Source organism: Salvelinus namaycush, unplaced genomic scaffold (assembly GCF_016432855.1).
Source record: "Salvelinus namaycush isolate Seneca unplaced genomic scaffold, SaNama_1.0 Scaffold610, whole genome shotgun sequence".
NCBI lineage: Eukaryota > Metazoa > Chordata > Actinopteri > Salmoniformes > Salmonidae > Salvelinus > Salvelinus namaycush.
This window is the reverse complement of record NW_024061321.1, coordinates 123,919-145,038: the sequence shown is the minus strand read 5'-3', so window position 1 is coordinate 145,038 and position 21,120 is coordinate 123,919. Positions and strand designations below refer to the sequence as shown.

At 37.1% G+C, this 21,120-nt stretch overlaps 3 non-coding genes across 3 annotated transcripts; all 3 read left to right on the top strand.

Annotated features, from left to right (window-relative positions):
- The first annotated feature begins 18,340 nt into the window (after nt 1-18,340).
- On the top strand, nt 18,341-18,505 carry LOC120042085. Its single transcript, XR_005476028.1, has one exon. It is a non-coding gene; the product is annotated as a U1 spliceosomal RNA (small nuclear RNA).
- A 667-nt stretch (nt 18,506-19,172) lies between these two features.
- On the top strand, nt 19,173-19,291 carry LOC120042077. Its single transcript, XR_005476022.1, has one exon. It is a non-coding gene; the product is annotated as a 5S ribosomal RNA (ribosomal RNA).
- Nucleotides 19,292-20,013: 722 nt separating this feature from the next.
- Nucleotides 20,014-20,178, top strand: LOC120042084. The gene has a single exon (XR_005476027.1). It is a non-coding gene; the product is annotated as a U1 spliceosomal RNA (small nuclear RNA).
- The last annotated feature ends 942 nt before the right edge of the window (nt 20,179-21,120 follow it).

The following is a 21,120-nucleotide window of genomic DNA, read 5'->3' as shown; positions in this document are numbered from 1 at the left end:
ATTGAAACTTTTTATAAATAAAAATAAAATAAAAAATACGCCTGAGCTTGTCTGATCTTGGAAGCTAAGCAGCGTTGGGCCTGGTTAGTACTTGGATGGGAGACTGCCTGGCAATACCAGGTGCTGTAAGCATTTTGTCAACTAGGGTGTGCTCTTGCATTATTTCATCAGCAACACTGCCTTGTCGTATGCATTTGATGCTACAGTATGTGTAATTTCTTCCACTTTTTGAGTGACCCAAAGTTCAAGCTGCTTATCAGACTCACTTTGACTTTATATGGTGTACCAGGAGTGTTCCTTCGCTTACGGCCATACCAGCCTGAATACGCATTTCCTGATTGGAGAAGTGACGACAGGTGCGAGTTTGAGCTGTGAGTGAGTGTTTGCTGGAGAGTGTTTGCTCGAGAGCTTTTTTTGTTAATTAATTGGATTTCGCAATATAATTTATTTTTTTCTTCAGTTGAATAGTTTTAAGTTTGGTTAGTTTTCCCCCTTGCAGTTTAGCTGCTTGGGGGAGAGTTTTTTGGATTCATTTTTTACTATGACGGACAACATGGAAAAGACAAACGGAATGGACAAAGACAACGAAAAGGCGCAACGGAAGAAAAATGAAGATAAAGAAGGAATGAAATATGGCAAAGAATACACGGTGGCAATTGAGTTGGAAGGAGAAGACAAAGTGACGACAATGGAACTACTACGAGCAATTAAGGAGGTGTGTGGAGAGGTGGTGGGATGCCGAATGAAAGGAGAAAAGAAGTATGAAGTTACGATGAGAATGAAAAAGGAAAAGAACGTCTAATGGATGGAATACGGATAAAGGACACCAGGATTCTGGCGAGAGATATTAATGTGAAGGAATTGGTGGTGTCTTTCATGAATCTCCCAGTATACGTAGAAGATGGTGTGATACTGGGCAAGCTGAGTAGCTGGGGAGTGGCGGCCGTCTCGGAGATAAGGAGGAGAGTTTGGCCAGGAACGGAGGTGGTTGACGGGACACGTTTCTGCAAGTCAAGTTCACAGAAAAAGTGACATCATTGCCTTATTCTACAAGAATTGAGACGTTGGAGGGAGCAGAATATTCAGGGTCATTCATGACAAACAGGTCAGAGTGTGTCGTTTGTGTATTCAACCCGGGCACATAGTTAAAGACTGCCCGGAATTTAAGTGTTTCAAGTGTGGCAATCAAGGACACTATGCGAGAGAATGTGTCGGAGAGAAGGAAAGGAATTTTTGTGGTGGATGCAGAAAGAGATTGGCGGAGTGCAACTGTGGAGAGGTTAGGGCTGAAGAGGGGAGTCAAACACTATTCGAGGAAGCAGTTATTGTCGCAAGAAGGAGAAGAAGATGGAGGAGAGGACGTGGCAAAGGTGGAGAGACGGAGGAAGGAAGAAGGGAGAAGGACCAGAAGATGAATGAAATTGGGAGCAGTATGGACTCAGAAATAAGAAGAGGGAGTTTTCAGGAGGAGGGGGGGAGTAGACTGGGGGAAGCACGGGGGGACTCACAGGTTTGGGGGAAAGCACAGCACTAACAAGTACCACGGGGGGTGAAGAAATGGAGGGGGTTGTGGATTTGATGACAATAACAGAAACGGAGATGAACACGGGGAGCACAACGACGACAATACCAGAGACGGCGATGAGCACGGGGAGCACAACGACTATACCAGAAACGGAGATGAATACGGGGAGCACAACGGATGTGGATGTCAAGAGTGTGAGTTGGATGGATAACATGGACTTGGAGGAGATATCGGATACGGATGATGGGGAAAAGATTGAAAGAACGAGGGAAGGATACAGGAAGAGGAAAGCGGCGGGAAGAGGGGAGGAAAGGGTGGAAGAGGAAAGAAACTGGATAACAGGTAGAGGATAATGAAATTATATTTATTTATTTATTTATTTATTAGAATGGTCAATATAATGTCAATAAATGCAAATGGTTTGAGAACAATGGAAAAATTTAATAGAATAGTACAAATGAAGAATTCAGATATTTTATGTATTCAAGAGACGCACTGGGATAATGTATGTGTTTTAGAAGTAAAAAAAATATGGAGGGATTTTATTTATGTAAACAATGGCAGAGGGAATTCAAGTGGGGTTGCAATTTTATTAAGGAAGGATGTAGTAGACAAATGTGAAGAAGATATATAATGATAATAATGGGAGGATTTTAATTTTGGACTTTGAATACATGAATAGGGTTTTTAGGATTATAAATATTTATGCGCCGAATAATGAGATAGAGCGGAGGGATTTATTTTTAGAATTAGGGAAATGGTGCAAGGGTAACTGTATTTTAGTTGGAGATTTTAATGTTAAAATGAATAGATTTAGATATGACAAGGGGAGCTATTTTTAGAAGTGACGTATCTAGGGGGGTTTTAAGGAAGATTATGTTTGAAAATAATTTGATTGATATATGGAGGGATGAGAATCCGAACAAGAGAGAATTTTCTAGAAGGCAGGTAGTTTTAGGGGAGTTGAAAACAGACACGGATAGATCTGGTTTTAGTAAATGAAGGGTTAAGGAATTTTATGAAGGATATTAAGTATATTTTTACAACTTTTAGTGATCATGCTGGGTTAACATTTCAGTGGGGTTAGATAGGGAGGGGAAAGGGGGGGGGAGTGTGGTGTATGAATGCAAGGTATCTAGGTGATGAGGAATATGGAATACAACTTAAATCTTTGATAGAACATGAAATGGAGGATAAGAAAAAGGGAATGATAAGTGCCAGTGGTGGGAAAATGTTAAGAAAAAAATAAAAGATTTTAGTATTAGATATGCAAGGAAGAAGAGGAGTAGGATGACAAGAGAAGAAAATTATTTAAGAGCAAATTGAATGAAGAATGAGGAAATGTGATATTGATCCTATTTATAATATTGAAAGGTTTTAGATTTAAAGGCACAATTGAGCAAATGTGAATAGATAAATGTAAGGGGGCATCTATTAGAAGTAGGGCAAAGTATGTTTTAGAAGGGGAGAAATGTACGTCTTTTTTTCTTGGTTAGAGAAAACTAAACAGACGAAATCATATATTAGTGAGATAGAAAATGTAAAGGGTGAAGTGGTAAATGATTATGTTGAGATATTAGAAACTGTACAGAATTTTTATAAGGATTCTATTTAAGAAAGGGGAGTGGATGAAGAGTGTGTAAAGGAGATTTTAGGTAGTGTGGATGTGCAAATTGGTGTTGAGGATTAAGCAAATATGTGATAGGAAGATAACAGTGGATGAAGTGAAAGATGCAATTAAGGGATTACAAATAAATAAAAAGTCCTGGAGTAGATGGACTAATTGCAGAGTTTTACAAAATGTATGAAAGTTTTTTTAGCACCGATTTTAATGGAAGTGTATCAATATATGGAAGTAATAATACTGTTTCAGACTCCATGGTGACAGGACTGATATCGGTTTATATAAAAATAAGGGGAGCAAAATGAAATTAGAAAATTATAGGCAATTAGTTTATTAAACTCAGATTATAAGATTTTAGCTAAGATATTGGCGAATAGGATGAAGATGGTTTTAAATGATATTATAGCACCTACACAAAATTATAGTGTGCCTGGAAGAGACAAAGCTGATACCATCATTACACTTAGAGATGTGATAAATAAAATGAATAGCGAGAAGAGAGGGGGAATTGTTTTAAGTATAGATTTTAATAAAGCTTTTGACAGGGTGGAACATGATTTTATGTTTAGGGTACTGGAAAAATATGGGTTTGGAAATAGAATAATAGGATGGATAAAATTATTATATAGAAAGGCAAAAGTAGGTAAAATGTAATGGGGTTTTAACAGATTCTTTTATTCTTGAGAGATCAGTGAGACAGGGGTGCCCTTTATCAGCATTATTGTTTGTTTTATCGGTAGAACCCTTAGCGGCATACCTTAAAAAGATCATTTATAAATTGTGTAGAGGACTCCGCAAGGAGGTTTTAGTTTAATTTCATCAATAACGCAGACGATACCACAATAACAGTTAGAGATGAGGAAAGTGTTTAAAAGGGTGATGAGTGTTTTAAAAGTATATGAGAAAGCCTCAGGAGCAAAAGTGAATATGGAGAAGTCAGTAATAATGTACGTTGGAAGATTAATGAGGAGATTTTTCCTTTTAAATGGTAAATGATTATTTTAAGGTGTTAGGTGTGTTTTTAGGGGTGAAGGAACAGGAAGCTAGGGATATGACATGGAGTGGAGTTATAAACAAAGTTAGGAAGGTGGTAAATATGTGGAGGGGGAGGTCTTTGAAATTAAAAGGGAAAGTAATTGTCATAAATTCATTGTTGATGTCAATTTTTATTTATGTAATGAATGTTTTGGATATGCCAGAATGGGTTTTATCTGAAATGAATAAAATTGTAGTTGATTTTTTTATGGGGAAGGGAAGGGGGTGAAAATAGCTTTTAAACTTTGATTGCAGGTATGAGGAGGGGGGTTTGAAGTTGGTGGATTTAAATGTGAGGAAAACAGCAATTAGAGTCAAAATGGTACGTAAATATTTATATGGGGAATTAGATTATGGATGGAAAATATTTTTTAAGGAGTATTTGCAGGAGGTTGGGAGGATGGGGGACAATGGTTTATTGATGTGTATGAAAAAGGAAATGTTAGGTAATATACCTTTGTTTTATAGAGAAGTGTTTGAGGCTTGGGGGGAGTTTTTACCAAAGATTTATTATGAGTGTACCATTTTAGACAATATTTTAAATCAGCCAATTTTTTTAAATCCCAAGATACAGTATAATAATAAGATGTTTGTTTTGTAAATATTTTATGAGGGCTGGGATGAGACAGATTGGGGACATCTTATATGAGGTCATTCCGGGGTTCCTTCCATGTCAGGCAATATTTGATAATGTGGTTGAAGAAAATGATGAAATAAGTAGAACTACTGTGGAGAACATGTATAAGAGAATATTAGGATGTCTTCCTGGGGAGTGGGGTGTTTTAATAAATAAAGAGGTGGCTACAAGAGCTAGGGGTTTTACCGGTTTTATATTATGAAAGTAATGGGAAGAAGTATGATTTGTCAGGTTTGAAAGTTAAAAAGGTTTATGAAAAATGTATTTTAAGAGAGATAAAAACTCCTGCTTCGGAAAAAGTGTGGTCTAGGTGTTTGCAAATATAGATGTGAAATCAATATGGAAGAATGTAAATGTAAAATATAATTCTATAGAATGTGAAGACAATGATTTTAAATGAAACATAATAGGATTTTTACGAACGTGGTTTTACATCAAATAAATAGAGATATTAAAAGAGAATGTGATATTTGTGATACGGGGGTGGAAAATTTTATGCACTTTTTTGTTGAATGTAGTAGATTAGAAGAGTTTCATAAGTTTTTAAAGGGGATTTTAGTACAACATTGGGGAGAAGAGATTGTTGATGGGGTTGAGTGGAGGAGGTTGTTTTCTTTTTGGTTTAACTGGGAAAAGCAAAGTTTTTAATTTTAATTTGATGAATTTTGTTCTTAGTCATGCCAGATACGCTGTAAGACTAAGAAGGAATTTGGGACATTATGAAGGGAAAAATTGTGAGTGTAGAGGTTTTATTTAGAAGTATTTTAGAGAAAGATATAGAAGTAATATATAAATATGGTGGATGTAATTTTGAAAAATTGTTTGTGTGGGGGAGCACTTTTATTGAAATTGAGTCGAATGGAAAACTTGTTTTTAATTATTAATTGGTTTTGGTGGATGATTGTGTTTTTTTAATAGGTTTTATTTTCTTTTCTTTTTTTTTTGATTTTGTAAAAGGATGAATTGTTCAACCTTTTTTATTATTGATTGAATGTTGTAAATATTATGTGTTTTTTTCATAATAAAAGATTAAAAAAAAAAAAATACGCCCGATCTCGTCTGATCTTGGAAGCTTAGCAGGGTCGGGCCTGGTTAGTACTTGGATGGGAGACCGCCTGGGAATACAAGGTGCTGTAAGCATTTTGTCCACCTGGTTGTGCTCTTGCATTATTTCATCAGCAACACTGCCTTGTCGTAAGCATTTGCTGCTACAGTATATGTAATTTCTTCCACTTTTTGAGTGGACCCAAAGTTCAAGCTGCTAATCTAATTGGTGAAAATGCAATGTCTGTTTATCAGACTCACTTTGATTTATATGGTGTACCAAGAGTTGTTCCTTCGCTTATGGTCATACCAGCCTGAATACGCCCATCCTGATTGGAGAAGTGACGACAGGTGCGAGTTTTGAGCTGTGAGTGAGTGTTTGCTGGAGAGTGTTTGCTCGAGAGCTATTTTTGTTAATTATTTGGATTTCGCAATATAATTTATTGTTTTTTTTTCAGTTGAATAGTTTTAAGTTTGGTTAGTCTTCCCCCCTTGCAGTTTTGCTGCTTGGGGGAGAGTTTTTTTTTCGGATTCATTTTTTGAATTACTATGACGGACAACATGGAAACGACAAACGGAATGGAAAAGGACAATGAAAATGCGCAACGGAAAAAAATGAAGATAAAGAAGGAATGAAATATGGCAAAGAATACACGGTGGCAATTGAGTTGGAAGGAGAAGACAAGGTGACGACAATGGAACTACTACGAGCAATTAAGGAGGTGTGTGGAGAGGTGGTGGGATGCCGAATGAAAGGGGATAAGAAATATGAAGTTACGATGAGAAACGAAAAAGGAAAAGAACGTCTAATGGATGGAATACGGATAAAGGACACCAGGATTCTGGCGAGAGATATTAATGTGAAGGAATTGGTGGTGTCTTTCATGAATCTCCCAGTATACGTAGAAGATGGTGTGATACTGGGCAAGCTGAGTAGCTGGGGAGTGGCGGCCGTCTCGGAGATAAGGAGGAGAGTTTGGCCAGGAACGGAGGTGGTTGACGGGACACGTTTTTGCAAAGTCAAGTTCACAGAAAAAGTGACATCATTGCCTTACTCTACAAGAATTGAGACGTTGGAGGGAGCAGAATATTTCAGGGTCATTCATGACAAACAGGTCCAGAGTGTGTCGTTTGTGTATTCAACCCGGGCACATAGTTAAAGATTGCCCGGAATTTAAGTGTTTCAAGTGTGGAAATCAAGGACACTATGCGAGAGAATGTGTCGGAGAGAAGGAAAGGAATTTTTGTGGTGGATGCAGAAAGAGATTGGCGGAGTGCAACTGTGGAGAGGTTAGGGCTGAAGAGGGGAGTCAAACACTATTCGAGGAAGCAGTTGTATTGTCGCAAGAAGGAGAAGAAGATGGAGGAGAGGACGTGGCAGAAGGTTGAGAGACGGAGGAAGGAAGAAGGGAGAAGGACCAGAAGATGAATGAAATTGGGAGCAGTATGGACTCAGAAATAAGAAGAGGGAGTTTTCAGGAGGAGGGGGGGAGTAGACTGTGGGAAGCACGGGGGACTCACAGGTTTTGGGGGAAAGCACAGCACTAACAAGTACCACGGGGGGTGAAGAAATGGAGGGGGTTGTGGATTTGATGACAATAACGGAAACGGAGATGAACACGGGGAGCACAACGACGACAATACCAGAGACGGCGATGAGCACGGGGAGCACAACGACTATACCAGAAACGGAGATGAATACGGGGAGCACAACGAATGTGGATGTCAAGAGTGTGAGTTGGATGGATAACATGGACTTGGAGGAGATATCGGATACGGATGATGGGGAAAAGATTGAAAGAACGAGGGAAGGATACAGAAGAGGAAAGCGGCGGGAAGAGGGGAGAAAGGGTGGAAGAGGAAAGAAACTGGATAACAGGTAGAGGATAATGAAATTATATTTTTTTATTTTTTTATTTATTAGAATGGTCAATATAATGTCAATAAATGCAAATGGTTTGAGAACAATGGAAAAATTTAATAGAATAGTACAAATGAAGAATTCAGATATTTTATGTATTCAAGAGACGCACTGGGATAATGTATGTGTTTTAGAAGTAAAAAAAATATGGAGGGATTTTATTTATGTAAACAATGGCAGAGGGAATTCAAGTGGGGTTGCAATTTTATTAAGGAAGGATGTAGTAGAAAATGTGAAGAAGATATATAATGATAATAATGGGAGGATTTTAATTTTGGACTTTGAATACATGAATAGGGTTTTTAGGATTATAAATATTTATGCGCCGAATAATGAGATAGAGCGGAGGGATTTATTTTTAGAATTAGGGAAATGGTGCAAGGGTAACTGTATTTTAGTTGGAGATTTTAATGTTAAAATGAATAGATTAGATATGACAAGGGAGCTATTTTTAGAAGTGACGTATCTAGGGGGGTTTTAAGGAAGATTATGTTTGAAAATAATTTGATTGATATATGGAGGGATGAGAATCCGAACAAGAGAGAATTTTCTAGAAGGCAGGTAGTTTTAGGGGAGTTGAAACAGACACGGATAGATCTGGTTTTAGTAAATGAAGGGTTAAGGAATTTATGAAGGATATTAAGTATATTTTTACAACTTTTAGTGATCATGCTGGGTTAACATTTTCGGTGGGGTTAGATAGGGAGGGGAAAGGGGGGGGAGTGTGGTGTATGAATGCAAGGTATCTAGGTGATGAGGAATATGGAATACAACTTAAATCTTTGATAGAAAATGAAATGGAGGATAAGCAAAAAGGGAATGATAAGTGCCAGTGGTGGGAAAATGTTAAGAAAAAAATAAGTGTTCAGTATTAGATATGCAAGGAAGAAGAGGAGTAGGATGACAAGAGAAGAAAATTATTTAAGAGCAAAATTGAATGAAGAAATGAGGAAATGTGATATTGATCCTATTTATAATATTGAAAGGTTTTTAGATTTAAAGGCACAATTGAGCAAATGTGAAATAGATAAATGTAAGGGGGCATCTATTAGAAGTAGGGCAAAGTATGTTTTAGAAGGGGAGAAATGTACGTCTTTTTTTCTTGGTTTAGAGAAAACTAAACAGACGAAATCATATATTAGTGAGATAGAAAATGTAAAGGGTGAAGTGGTAAATGATTATGTTGAGATATTAGAAACTGTACAGAATTTTTATAAGGATTTATTTAAGAAAGGGGAGGTGGATGAAGAGTGTGTAAAGGAGATTTTAGGTAGTGTGGATGTGCAAATTGGTGTTGAGGATAAGCAAATATGTGATAGGAAGATAACAGTGGATGAAGTGAAAGATGCAATTAAGGGATTACAAATAAATAAAAGTCCTGGAGTAGATGGACTAATTGCAGAGTTTTACAAAATGTATGAAAGTTTTTAGCACCGATTTTAATGGAAGTGTATCAATATATGGAAGATAATAATACTGTTTCAGACTCCATGGTGACAGGACTGATATCGGTTTTATATAAAAATAAGGGGAGCAAAATGAAATTAGAAAATTATAGGCCAATTAGTTTATTAAACTCAGATTATAAGATTTTAGCTAAGATATTGGCGAATAGGATGAAGATGGTTTTAAATGATATTATAGCACCTACACAAAATTATAGTGTGCCTGGAAGAGACATAGCTGATACCATCATTACACTTAGAGATGTGATAAATAAAATGAATAGCGATAAGAGAGGGGGAATTGTTTTAAGTATAGATTTTAATAAAGCTTTTGACAGGGTGGAACATGATTTTATGTTTAGGGTACTGGAAAAATATGGGTTTGGAAATAGAATAATAGGATGGATAAAATTATTATATAGAAAGGCAAAAAGTAGGGTAAAATGTAATTGGGTTTTAACAGATTCTTTTATTCTTGAGAGATCAGTGAGACAGGGGTGCCCTTTATCAGCATTATTGTTTGTTTTATCGGTAGAACCCTTAGCGGCATACCTTAAAAAAGATCATTTTATAAATTGTGTAGAGACTCCGCAAGGAGGTTTTAGTTTAATTCATCAATATGCAGACGATACCACAATAACAGTTAGAGATGAGGAAAGTGTTAAAAGGGTGATGGAGTGTTTTAAAGTATATGAGAAAGCCTCAGGAGCAAAAGTGAATATGGAGAAGTCAGTAATAATGTACGTTGGGAAGATTAATGAGGGGATTTTTCCTTTTAAAATGGTAAATGATTATTTTAAGGTGTTAGGTGTGTTTTTAGGGGTGAAGGAACAGGAAGCTAGGGATATGACATGGAGTGGAGTTATAAACAAAGTTAGGAAGGTGGTAAATATGTGGAGGGGGAGGTCTTTGAAATTAAAAGGGAAAGTAATTGTCATAAATTCATTGTTGATGTCAATTTTTATTATGTAATGAATGTTTTGGATATGCCAGAATGGGTTTATCTGAAATGAATAAAATTGTAGTTGATTTTTTATGGGAAGGGAAGGGGGTGAAAATAGCTTTTAAAACTTTGATTGCAGGTTATGAGGGGGGTTTGAAGTTGGTGGATTTAAATGTGAGGAAAACAGCAATTAGAGTCAAAATGGTACGTAAATATTTATATGGTGAATTAGATTATGGATGGAAAAGATTTTTTAAGGAGTATTTGCAGGAGGTTGGGAGGATGGGGGACAATGGTTTATTGATGTGTATGAAAAAGGAAATGTTAGGTAATATACCTTTGTTTTATAGAGAAGTGTTTGAGGCTTGGGGGGAGTTTTTACCAAATATTTATTATGAGTGTACCATTTTAGACAATATTTTAAATCAGCCAATTTTTTTAAATCCCAAGATACAGTATAATAATAAGATGTGTTTTGTAAATATTTTATGAGGGCTGGGATGAGACAGATTGGGGACATCTTATATGAGGTAATTCCGGGGTTCCTTCCAAGTCAGGCAATATTTGATAATGTGGTTGAAGAAAATGATGAAATAAGTAGAACTACTGTGGAGAACATGTATAAGAGAATATTAGGATGTCTTCCTGGGGAGTGGGGTGTTTTAATAAATAAAGAGGTGGCAACAAGAGCTAGGGGTTTACCGGTTTTATATTATGAAGGTAATGGGAAGAAGTATGATTTGTCAGGTTTGAAAGTTAAAAAAGTTTATGAAAAATGTATTTTAAGAGAGATAAAAACTCCTGCTTCGGAAAAAGTGTGGTCTAGGGTGTTTGCAAATATAGATGTAAATCAATATGGAAGAATGTAAATGTAAAATATAATTCTATAGAATGTGAAGACAATGATTTTAAAATGAAACATAATAGAATTTTTACGAACGAGGTTTTACATCAAATAAATAGAGATATTAAAAGAGAATGTGATATTTGTGGTACGGGGGTGGAAAATTTTATGCACTTTTTTGTTGAATGTAGTAGATTAGATGAGTTTCATAAGTTTTTAAAGGGGATTTTAGTACAACAGTGGGGAGAAGAGATTGTTGCTGGGGTTGAGTGGAGGAGGTTGTTTCTTTTTGGTTTAACTGGGAAAAGCAAAGTTTTTAATTTTAATTTGATGAATTTTGTTCTTAGTCATGCCAGATACGCTGTAAGACTAAGAAGGAATTTGGGACATTATGAAGGGAAAATTGTGAGTGTAGAGGTTTTATTTAGAAGTATTTTAGAGAAAGATATAGAAGTAATATATAAATATGGTGGATGTAATTTTGAAAAATTGTTTGTGTGGGGGAGCAATTTTATTGAAATTGAGTCGAATGGAAAACTTGTTTTTAATTATTAATTGGTTTTGGTGGATGATTGTGTTTTTAATAGGTTCTATTTTCTTTTCTTTTTTTTTGATTTTGTAAAAGGATGAATTGTTCAACCTTTTTGATTATTGATTGAATGTTGTAAATATTATGTGTTTTTTCATAATAAAAGAGAAGAAAAAAAAATACGCCTGAGCTCGTCTGATCTTGGGAGCTAAGCAGGTTTGGGCCTGGTTAGTACTTGGATGGGAGACTGTCTGGGAATACCAGGTGCTGTAAGCATTTTGTCCACAAGGGTGTGCTCTTGCATTATTTCTTCAGCAACACTGCCTTGTCGTATGCATTTGATGCTACAGTATGTGTAATTTCTTCCACTTTTTGAGTGACCCAAAGTTCAAGCTGCTTATCTAATTGGTGAAAATGCAATGTCTGTTTATCAGACTCACTTTGACTTTATATGGTGTGCCAAGAGTTGTACCTTCGCTTACGGCCATACCAGCCTGAATACGCATTTCCTGATTGGAGAAGTGACGACAGGTGCGAGTGTCTGAGCTGTGAGTGAGTGTTTGCTGGAGAGTGTTTGCTCGAGAGCTATTTTTGTTAATTAATTGGTTTTTGCAATATAATTTATTATTTTCTTCAGTTGAATAGTTTTAAGTTTGGTTAGTCTTCCCCCTTGCAGTTTTTCTGCTTGGGGGAGAGCTTTTTTGGATTCATTTTTTACTATGACGGACAACATGGAAAAGACAAGCGGAATGGACAAAGACAACGAAAAGGCGCAACGGAAGAAAAATGAAGATAAAGAAGGAATGAAATATGGCAAGAATACACGGTGGCAATTGAGTTGGAAGGAGAAGACAAGGTGACGACAATGGAACTACTACGAGCAATTAAGGAGGTGTGTGGAGAGGTGGTGGGATGCCGAATGAAAGGGGATAAGAAATATGAAGTTACGATGAGAAACGAAAAAGGAAAAGAACGTCTAATGGATGGAATACGGATAAAGGACACCAGGATTCTGGCGAGAGATATTAATGTGAAGGAATTGGTGGTGTCTTTCATGAATCTCCCAGTATACGTAGAAGATGGTGTGATACTGGGCAAGCTGAGTAGCTGGGGAGTGGCGGCCGTCTCGGAGATAAGGAGGAGAGTTTGGCCAGGAACGGAGGTGGTTGACGGGACACGTTTTTGCAAAGTCAAGTTCACAGAAAAAGTGACATCATTGCCTTACTCTACAAGAATTGAGACGTTGGAGGGAGCAGAATATTTCAGGGTCATTCATGACAAACAGGTCAGAGTGTGTCGTTTGTGTATTCAACCCGGGCACATAGTTAAAGATTGCCCGGAATTTAAGTGTTTCAAGTGTGGAAATCAAGGACACTATGCGAGAGAATGTGTCGGAGAGAAGGAAAGGAATTTTTGTGGTGGATGCAGAAAGAGATTGGCGGAGTGCAACTGTGGAGAGGTTAGGGCTGAAGAGGGGAGTCAAACACTATTCGAGGAAGCAGTTGTATTGTCGCAAGAAGGAGAAGAAGATGGAGGAGAGGACGTGGCAGAAGGTGGAGAGACGGAGGAAGGAAGAAGGGAGAAGGACCAGAAGATGAATGAAATTGGGAGCAGTATGGACTCAGAAATAAGAAGAGGGAGTTTTCAGGAGGAGGGGGGGAGTAGACTGTGGGAAGCACGGGGGACTCACAGGTTTTGGGGGAAAGCACAGCACTAACAAGTACCACGGGGGGTGAAGAAATGGAGGGGGTTGTGGATTTGATGACAATAACGGAAACGGAGATGAACACGGGGAGCACAACGACGACAATACCAGAGACGGCGATGAGCACGGGGAGCACAACGAATGTGGATGTCAAGAGTGTGAGTTGGATGGATAACATGGACTTGGAGGAGATATCGGATACGGATGATGGGGAAAAGATTGAAAGAACGAGGGAAGGATACAGGAAGAGGAAAGCGGCGGGAAGAGGGGAGAAAGGGTGGAAGAGGAAAGAAACTGGATAACAGGTAGAGGATAATGAAATTATATTTTTTTATTTTTTATTTATTAGAATGGTCAATATAATGTCAATAAATGCAAATGGTTTGAGAACAATGGAAAAATTTAATAGAATAGTACAAATGAAGAATTCAGATATTTTATGTATTCAAGAGACGCACTGGGATAATGTATGTGTTTTAGAAGTAAAAAAAATATGGAGGGATTTTATTTATGTAAACAATGGCAGAGGGAATTCAAGTGGGGTTGCAATTTTATTAAGGAAGGATGTAGTAGAAAATGTGAAGAAGATATATAATGATAATAATGGGAGGATTTTTAATTTTGGACTTTGAATACATGAATAGGGTTTTTAGGATTATAAATATTTATGCGCCGAATAATGAGATAGAGCGGAGGGATTTATTTTTAGAATTAGGGAAATGGTGCAAGGGTAACTGTATTTTAGTTGGAGATTTTAATGTTAAAATGAATAGATTAGATATGACAAGGGGAGCTATTTTTAGAAGTGACGTATCTAGGGGGGTTTTAAGGAAGATTATGTTTGAAAATAATTTGATTGATATATGGAGGGATGAGAATCCGAACAAGAGAGAATTTTCTAGAAGGCAGGTAGTTTTTAGGGGAGTTGAAACAGACACGGATAGATCTGGTTTTAGTAAATGAAGGGTTAAGGAATTTTATGAAGGATATTAAGTATATTTTTACAACTTTTAGTGATCATGCTGGGTTAACATTTTCGGTGGGGTTAGATAGGAGGGGAAAGGGGGGGGAGTGTGGTGTATGAATGCAAGGTATCTAGGTGATGAGGAATATGGAATACAACTTAAATCTTTGATAGAAAATGAAATGGAGGATAAGCAAAAAGGGAATGATAAGTGCCAGTGGTGGGAAAATGTTAAGAAAAAAATAAGTGTTCAGTATTAGATATGCAAGGAAGAAGAGGAGTAGGATGACAAGAGAAGAAAATTATTTAAGAGCAAAATTGAATGAAGAAATGAGGAAATGTGATATTGATCCTATTTATAATATTGAAAGGTTTTTAGATTTAAAGGCACAATTGAGCAAATGTGAAATAGATAAATGTAAGGGGGCATCTATTAGAAGTAGGGCAAAGTATGTTTTAGAAGGGGAGAAATGTACGTCTTTTTTTTCTTGGTTTAGAGAAAACTAAACAGACGAAATCATATATTAGTGAGATAGAAAATGTAAAGGGTGAAGTGGTAAATGATTATGTTGAGATATTAGAAACTGTACAGAATTTTTATAAGGATTTATTTAAGAAAGGGGAGGTGGATGAAGAGTGTGTAAAGGAGATTTTAGGTAGTGTGGATGTGCAAATTGGTGTTGAGGATAAGCAAATATGTGATAGGAAGATAACAGTGGATGAAGTGAAAGATGCAATTAAGGGATTACAAATAAATAAAAGTCCTGGAGTAGATGGACTAATTGCAGAGTTTTACAAAATGTATGAAAGTTTTTTAGCACCGATTTTAATGGAAGTGTATCAATATATGGAAGATAATAATACTGTTTCAGACTCCATGGTGACAGGACTGATATCGGTTTTATATAAAATAAGGGGAGCAAAATGAAATTAGAAAATTATAGGCCAATTAGTTTATTAAACTCAGATTATAAGATTTTAGCTAAGATATTGGCGAATAGGATGAAGATGGTTTTAAATGATATTATAGCACCTACACAAAATTATAGTGTGCCTGGAAGAGACATAGCTGATACCATCATTACACTTAGAGATGTGATAAATAAAATGAATAGCGATAAGAGAGGGGAATTGTTTTTAAGTATAGATTTTAATAAAGCTTTTGACAGGGTGGAACATGATTTTATGTTTAGGGTACTGGAAAAATATGGGTTTGGAAATAGAATAATAGGATGGATAAAATTATTATATAGAAAGGCAAAAAGTAGGGTAAAATGTAATGGGTTTTAACAGATTCTTTTATTCTTGAGAGATCAGTGAGGACAGGGGTGCCCTTTATCAGCATTATTGTTTGTTTTATCGGTAGAACCCTTAGCGGCATACCTTAAAAAAGATCATTTTATAAATTGTGTAGAGACTCCGCAAGGAGGTTTTAGTTTAATTCATCAATATGCAGACGATACCACAATAACAGTAGAGATGAGGAAGTGTTAAAAGGGTGATGGAGTGTTTTAAAGTATATGAGAAAGCCTCAGGAGCAAAAGTGAATATGGAGAAGTCAGTAATAATGTACGTTGGGAAGATTAATGAGGGGATTTTTCCTTTTAAAATGGTAAATGATTATTTTAAGGTGTTAGGTGTGTTTTTAGGGGTGAAGGAACAGGAAGCTAGGGATATGACATGGAGTGGAGTTATAAACAAAGTTAGGAAGGTGGTAAATATGTGGAGGGGAGGTCTTTGAAATTAAAAGGGAAAGTAATTGTCATAAATTCATTGTTGATGTCAATTTTTATTTATGTAATGAATGTTTTGGATATGCCAGAATGGGTTTTATCTGAAATGAATAAAATTGTAGTTGATTTTTTATGGGAAGGGAAGGGGGTGAAAATAGCTTTTAAACTTTGATTGCAGGTTATGAGGAGGGGGGTTTGAAGTTGGTGGATTTAAATGTGAGGAAAACAGCAATTAGAGTCAAAAATGGTACGTAAATATTTATATGGGGAATAGATTATGGATGGAAAAGATTTTTTAAGGAGTATTTGCAGGAGGTTGGGAGGATGGGGGACAATGGTTTATTGATGTGTATGAAAAAGGAAATGTTAGGTAATATACCTTTGTTTTATAGAGAAGTGTTTGAGGCTTGGGGGGAGTTTTTACCAAATTTATTATGAGTGTACCATTTTAGACAATATTTTAAATCAGCCAATTTTTTTAAATCCCAAGATACAGTATAATAATAAGATGTTGTTTTGTAAATATTTTATGAGGGCTGGGATGAGACAGATTGGGGACATCTTATATGAGGTAATTCCGGTTCCTTCCAAGTCAGGCAATATTTGATAATGTGGTTGAAGAAAATGATGAAATAAGTAGAACTACTGTGGAGAACATGTATAAGAGAATATTAGGATGTCTTCCTGGGGAGTGGGGTGTTTTAATAAATAAAGAGGTGGCACAAGAGCTAGGGGTTTACCGGTTTTATATTATGAAGTAATGGGAAGAAGCATGATTTGTCAGGTTTGAAAGTTAAAAAGTTTATGAAAAATGTATTTTAAGAGAGATAAAAACTCCTGCTTCGGAAAAAGTGTGGTCTAGGGTGTTTGCAAATATAGATGTAAAATCAATATGGAAGAATGTAAATGTAAAATATAATTTATAGAATGTGAAGACAATGATTTTAAATGAAACATAATAGGATTTTTACGAACGTGGTTTTACATCAAATAAATAGAGATATTAAAAGAGAATGTGATATTTGTGGTACGGGGGTGGAAAATTTTATGCACTTTTTTGTTGAATGTAGTAGATTAGAAGTTTCATAAGTTTTTAAAGGGGATTTTAGTACAACATGGGGAGAAGAGATTGTTGCTGGGGTTGAGTGGAGGAGGTTGTTTCTTTTTGGTTTAACTGGGAAAAGCAAAGTTTTAATTTTAATTTGATGAATTTTGTTCTTAGTCATGCCAGATACGCTGTAAGACTAAGAAGGAATTTGGGACATTATGAAGGGAAAATTGTGAGTGTGAGGTTTTATTTAGAAGTATTTAGAGAGAGATATAGAGTAATATATATATGGTGGATGGAATTTTGAAAAATTGTTTTGTGGGGGAGCACTTTTATTGAAATTGTCGAATGGAAAACTTGTTTTAAATTATTAATTGGTTTGGTGGATGATTGTGTTTTTCTAATAGGTTTTATTTTATTTTTTTTTTTTTTTATTTTGTAAAAGGATGAATTGTTCATCCTTTTGATTATTGATTGAATGTTGTAAATTATGTGTTTTTCATAATAAAAGAAAAAAAAAAAAAAATATGCCCGATCTCGTCTGATCTCGGAAGCTAAGCAGGGTCGGGCCTGGTTAGTACTTGGATGGGAGACTGCCTGGGAATACCAGGTGCTGTAAGCATTTTGTCCACTAGGGTGTGCTCTGGCATTATTTCATCAGCAACACTGCCTTGTAGTAAGCATTTGATGCTGAATTGACTAAATGCGCTTCTATGGGCTAGTCTCCCCTGCCCTTTTAATACAATCAAAGTTCCTTGTGTTGTCAGGGAGCAACTGCCTTTTATGCATAAGACAAATAAGAATATTGTTACTGAATGCAGCTTGTGTGTGCTTTGTGCTCCCACGCCCTGTTCAAATGATCAAAGGAAATAATGCTGGTGAGGAGTGGAACTGGACTGGTGTCTGATGGCCCTGTGTTTTCCATGGTGGAATTACAACCCTTCTTTTACGGCGTAAATCAAAAGTACAAGAGAATGTGAGATGTTATCGATAATAAATCAATTGCTTTCATGCATTTGTCTGTGTGTGTGTGTGTGTGTGTGTGTGTCTGAATGTGATTTTATTTCGTCATATCGCATACATTTGTGATATCAGACAGGTTAAGATATTAAAAAGTCATTGGTGATTTTTCTACAGTGTTGCATGATGGGAATCTAGTGGTTCACTGATATAATCTAGTAAACAAAATGAACTACTTTTTCACCACTCTGTCTGCAAGTGCATTCCTAAACGGCATTTAACGCAGGTCGATGTGATGTGATATTATCGGAACACAAAGTGGTTACCATTAGCCGAAAATGTTGGCACTGGAGACACTTGCCCTCCACCGATGACTATAACTCATACTTACCTGGCAAGGGAGATACCGTGATCAAGAAAGGCGGTTCACCCAGGGCGAGGCTTAGCCATTGCACGCCAGCTATGCTGACCCCTGTGAATTTCCCAAATGTGGAAATCTCGATTGCATAATTTATGGTAGTGGGGGACTGCGTCCGCGCTCTCCCCTGATGTCTTGTTTAATGACAAACCGTTGCTTGGCGGCAAGCTTGAGGATGACTTGAGCCAATTGCCCGTGCTTATGGAGATCTTTGAAGTCAGTTGTGAAAGACACTTTGTGGACCAATTGAAAGGTAGAAACATTTGTTTGTAGCCAAACATTGTTGACATTTTGTGGAAACATCATGTTGCGAAATGCAGCATGGTATTTATGCCACGCTGGTACTTCAATCAAGAGATAGTTGAGAAGCCGCTCTAACCCCCATGGTCATGATGTGTCATACGCCCATGCGCTTACAATATGAAATTGTCCATACATGCGCTCCTCCTTGACACAGAACAATGCAATAGGTTTTCAACATTCAGAGATTTTGTGTATTTATTCTGGCTAGTAGGATAGCTGCATGGGAAACTGTTGCTAATGATGTATTTGTCAGAAGTCATTGTATTTGTCCGTTTTTTCCCACAAGGCTGAAATATGTGCCCTCGCTTTGAAATGTTAGCAAGGTTGGTTTGTATTTCATCCAACTATCTGTGCTAAAAAGTGATGGCTACAGTATATGTAATTTCTTCCACTTACTGAGTGACCCAAAGTTCAGGCTGCTTATCTAATTGGTGAAAATGTCTGTTTATCAGACTCACTTTGACTTTATATGGTGTACCAAGAGTTAGTCATTTGCTTACGGCCATACCAGCCTGGATACGCCCGATCTCGTCTGATCTCGGAAGCTAAGCAGGGTTGGGCCTGGTTAGTACTTGGATGGGAGACTGCCTGGGAATACCAGGTGCTGTAAGCATTTTGTCCACTAGGGTGTGCTCTGGCATTATTTCATCAGCAACACTGCCTTGTAGTAAGCATTTGATGCTGAATTGACTAAATGCCGCTTCTATGGGCTAGTCTCCCCTGCCCTTTTAATACAATCAAAGTTCCTTGTGTTGTCAGGGAGCAACTGCCTTTTATGCATAAGACAAATAAGAATATTGTTACTGAATGCAGCTTGTGTGTGCTTTGTGCTCCCTCGCCCTGTTCAAATGATCAAAGGAAATAATGCTGGTGAGGAGTGGAACTGGACTGGTGTCTGATGGCCCTGTGTTTTCCATGGTGGAATTACAACCCTTCTTTTACGGCGTAAATCAAAAGTACAAGAGAATGTGAGATGTTATCGATAATAAATCAATTGCTTTCATGCATTTGTCTGTGTGTGTGTGTGTGTGTGTGTGTGTCTGAATGTGATTTTATTTCGTCATATCGCATACATTTGTGATATCAGACAGGTTAAGATATTAAAAAGTCATTGGTGATTTTTCTACAGTGTTGCATGATGGGAATCTAGTGGTTCACTGATATAATCTAGTAAACAAAATGAACTACTTTTTCACCACTCTGTCTGCAAGTGCATTCCTAAACGGCATTTAACGCAGGTCGATGTGATGTGATATTATCGGAACACAAAGTGGTTACCATTAGCCGAAAATGTTGGCACTGGAGACACTTGCCCTCCACCGATGACTATAACTCATACTTACCTGGCAAGGGAGATACCGTGATCAAGAAAGGCGGTTCACCCAGGGCGAGGCTTAGCCATTGCACGCCAGCTATGCTGACCCCTGTGAATTTCCCAAATGTGGAAATCTCGATTGCATAATTTATGGTAGTGGGGGACTGCGTCCGCGCTCTCCCCTGATGTCTTGTTTAATGACAAACCGTTGCTTGGCGGCAAGCTTGAGGATGACTTGAGCCAATTGCCCGTGCTTATGGAGATCTTTGAAGTCAGTTGTGAAAGACACTTTGTGGACCAATTGAAAGGTAGAAACATTTGTTTGTAGCCAAACATTGTTGACATTTTGTGGAAACATCATGTTGCGAAATGCAGCATGGTATTTATGCCACGCTGGTACTTCAATCAAGAGATAGTTGAGAAGCCGCTCTAACCCCCATGGTCATGATGTGTCATACGCCCATGCGCTTACAATATGAAATTGTCCATACATGCGCTCCTCCTTGACACAGAACAATGCAATAGGTTTTCAACATTCAGAGATTTTGTGTATTTATTCTGGCTAGTAGGATAGCTGCATGGGAAACTGTTGCTAATGATGTATTTGTCAGAAGTCATTGTATTTGTCCGTTTTTTCCCACAAGGCTGAAATATGTGCCCTCGCTTTGAAATGTTAGCAAGGTTGGTTTGTATTTCATCCAACTATCTGTGCTAAAAAGTGATGGCTACAGTATATGTAATTTCTTCCACTTACTGAGTGACCCAAAGTTCAGGCTGCTTATCTAATTGGTGAAAATGTCTGTTTATCAGACTCACTTTGACTTTATATGGTGTACCAAGAGTTAGTCATTTGCTTACGGCCATACCAGCCTGAATACGCCTTTCCTGATTGGAGAAGTGACGACAGGTGCGAGTGTCTGAGCTGTGAGTGAGTGTTTGCTGGAGAGTGTTTGCTCGAGAGCTATTTTTGTTAAGTATGTTGATTTCGCAATATAATTTATTTTTTTCTTCAGTTGAATAGTTTAAGTTTGGTTAGTCTTCCCCCTTGCAGTTTTGCTGCTTGGGGGAGAGTTTTTTTGGATTCATTTTTACTATGACGGACAACATGGAAAAGACAAACGGAATGG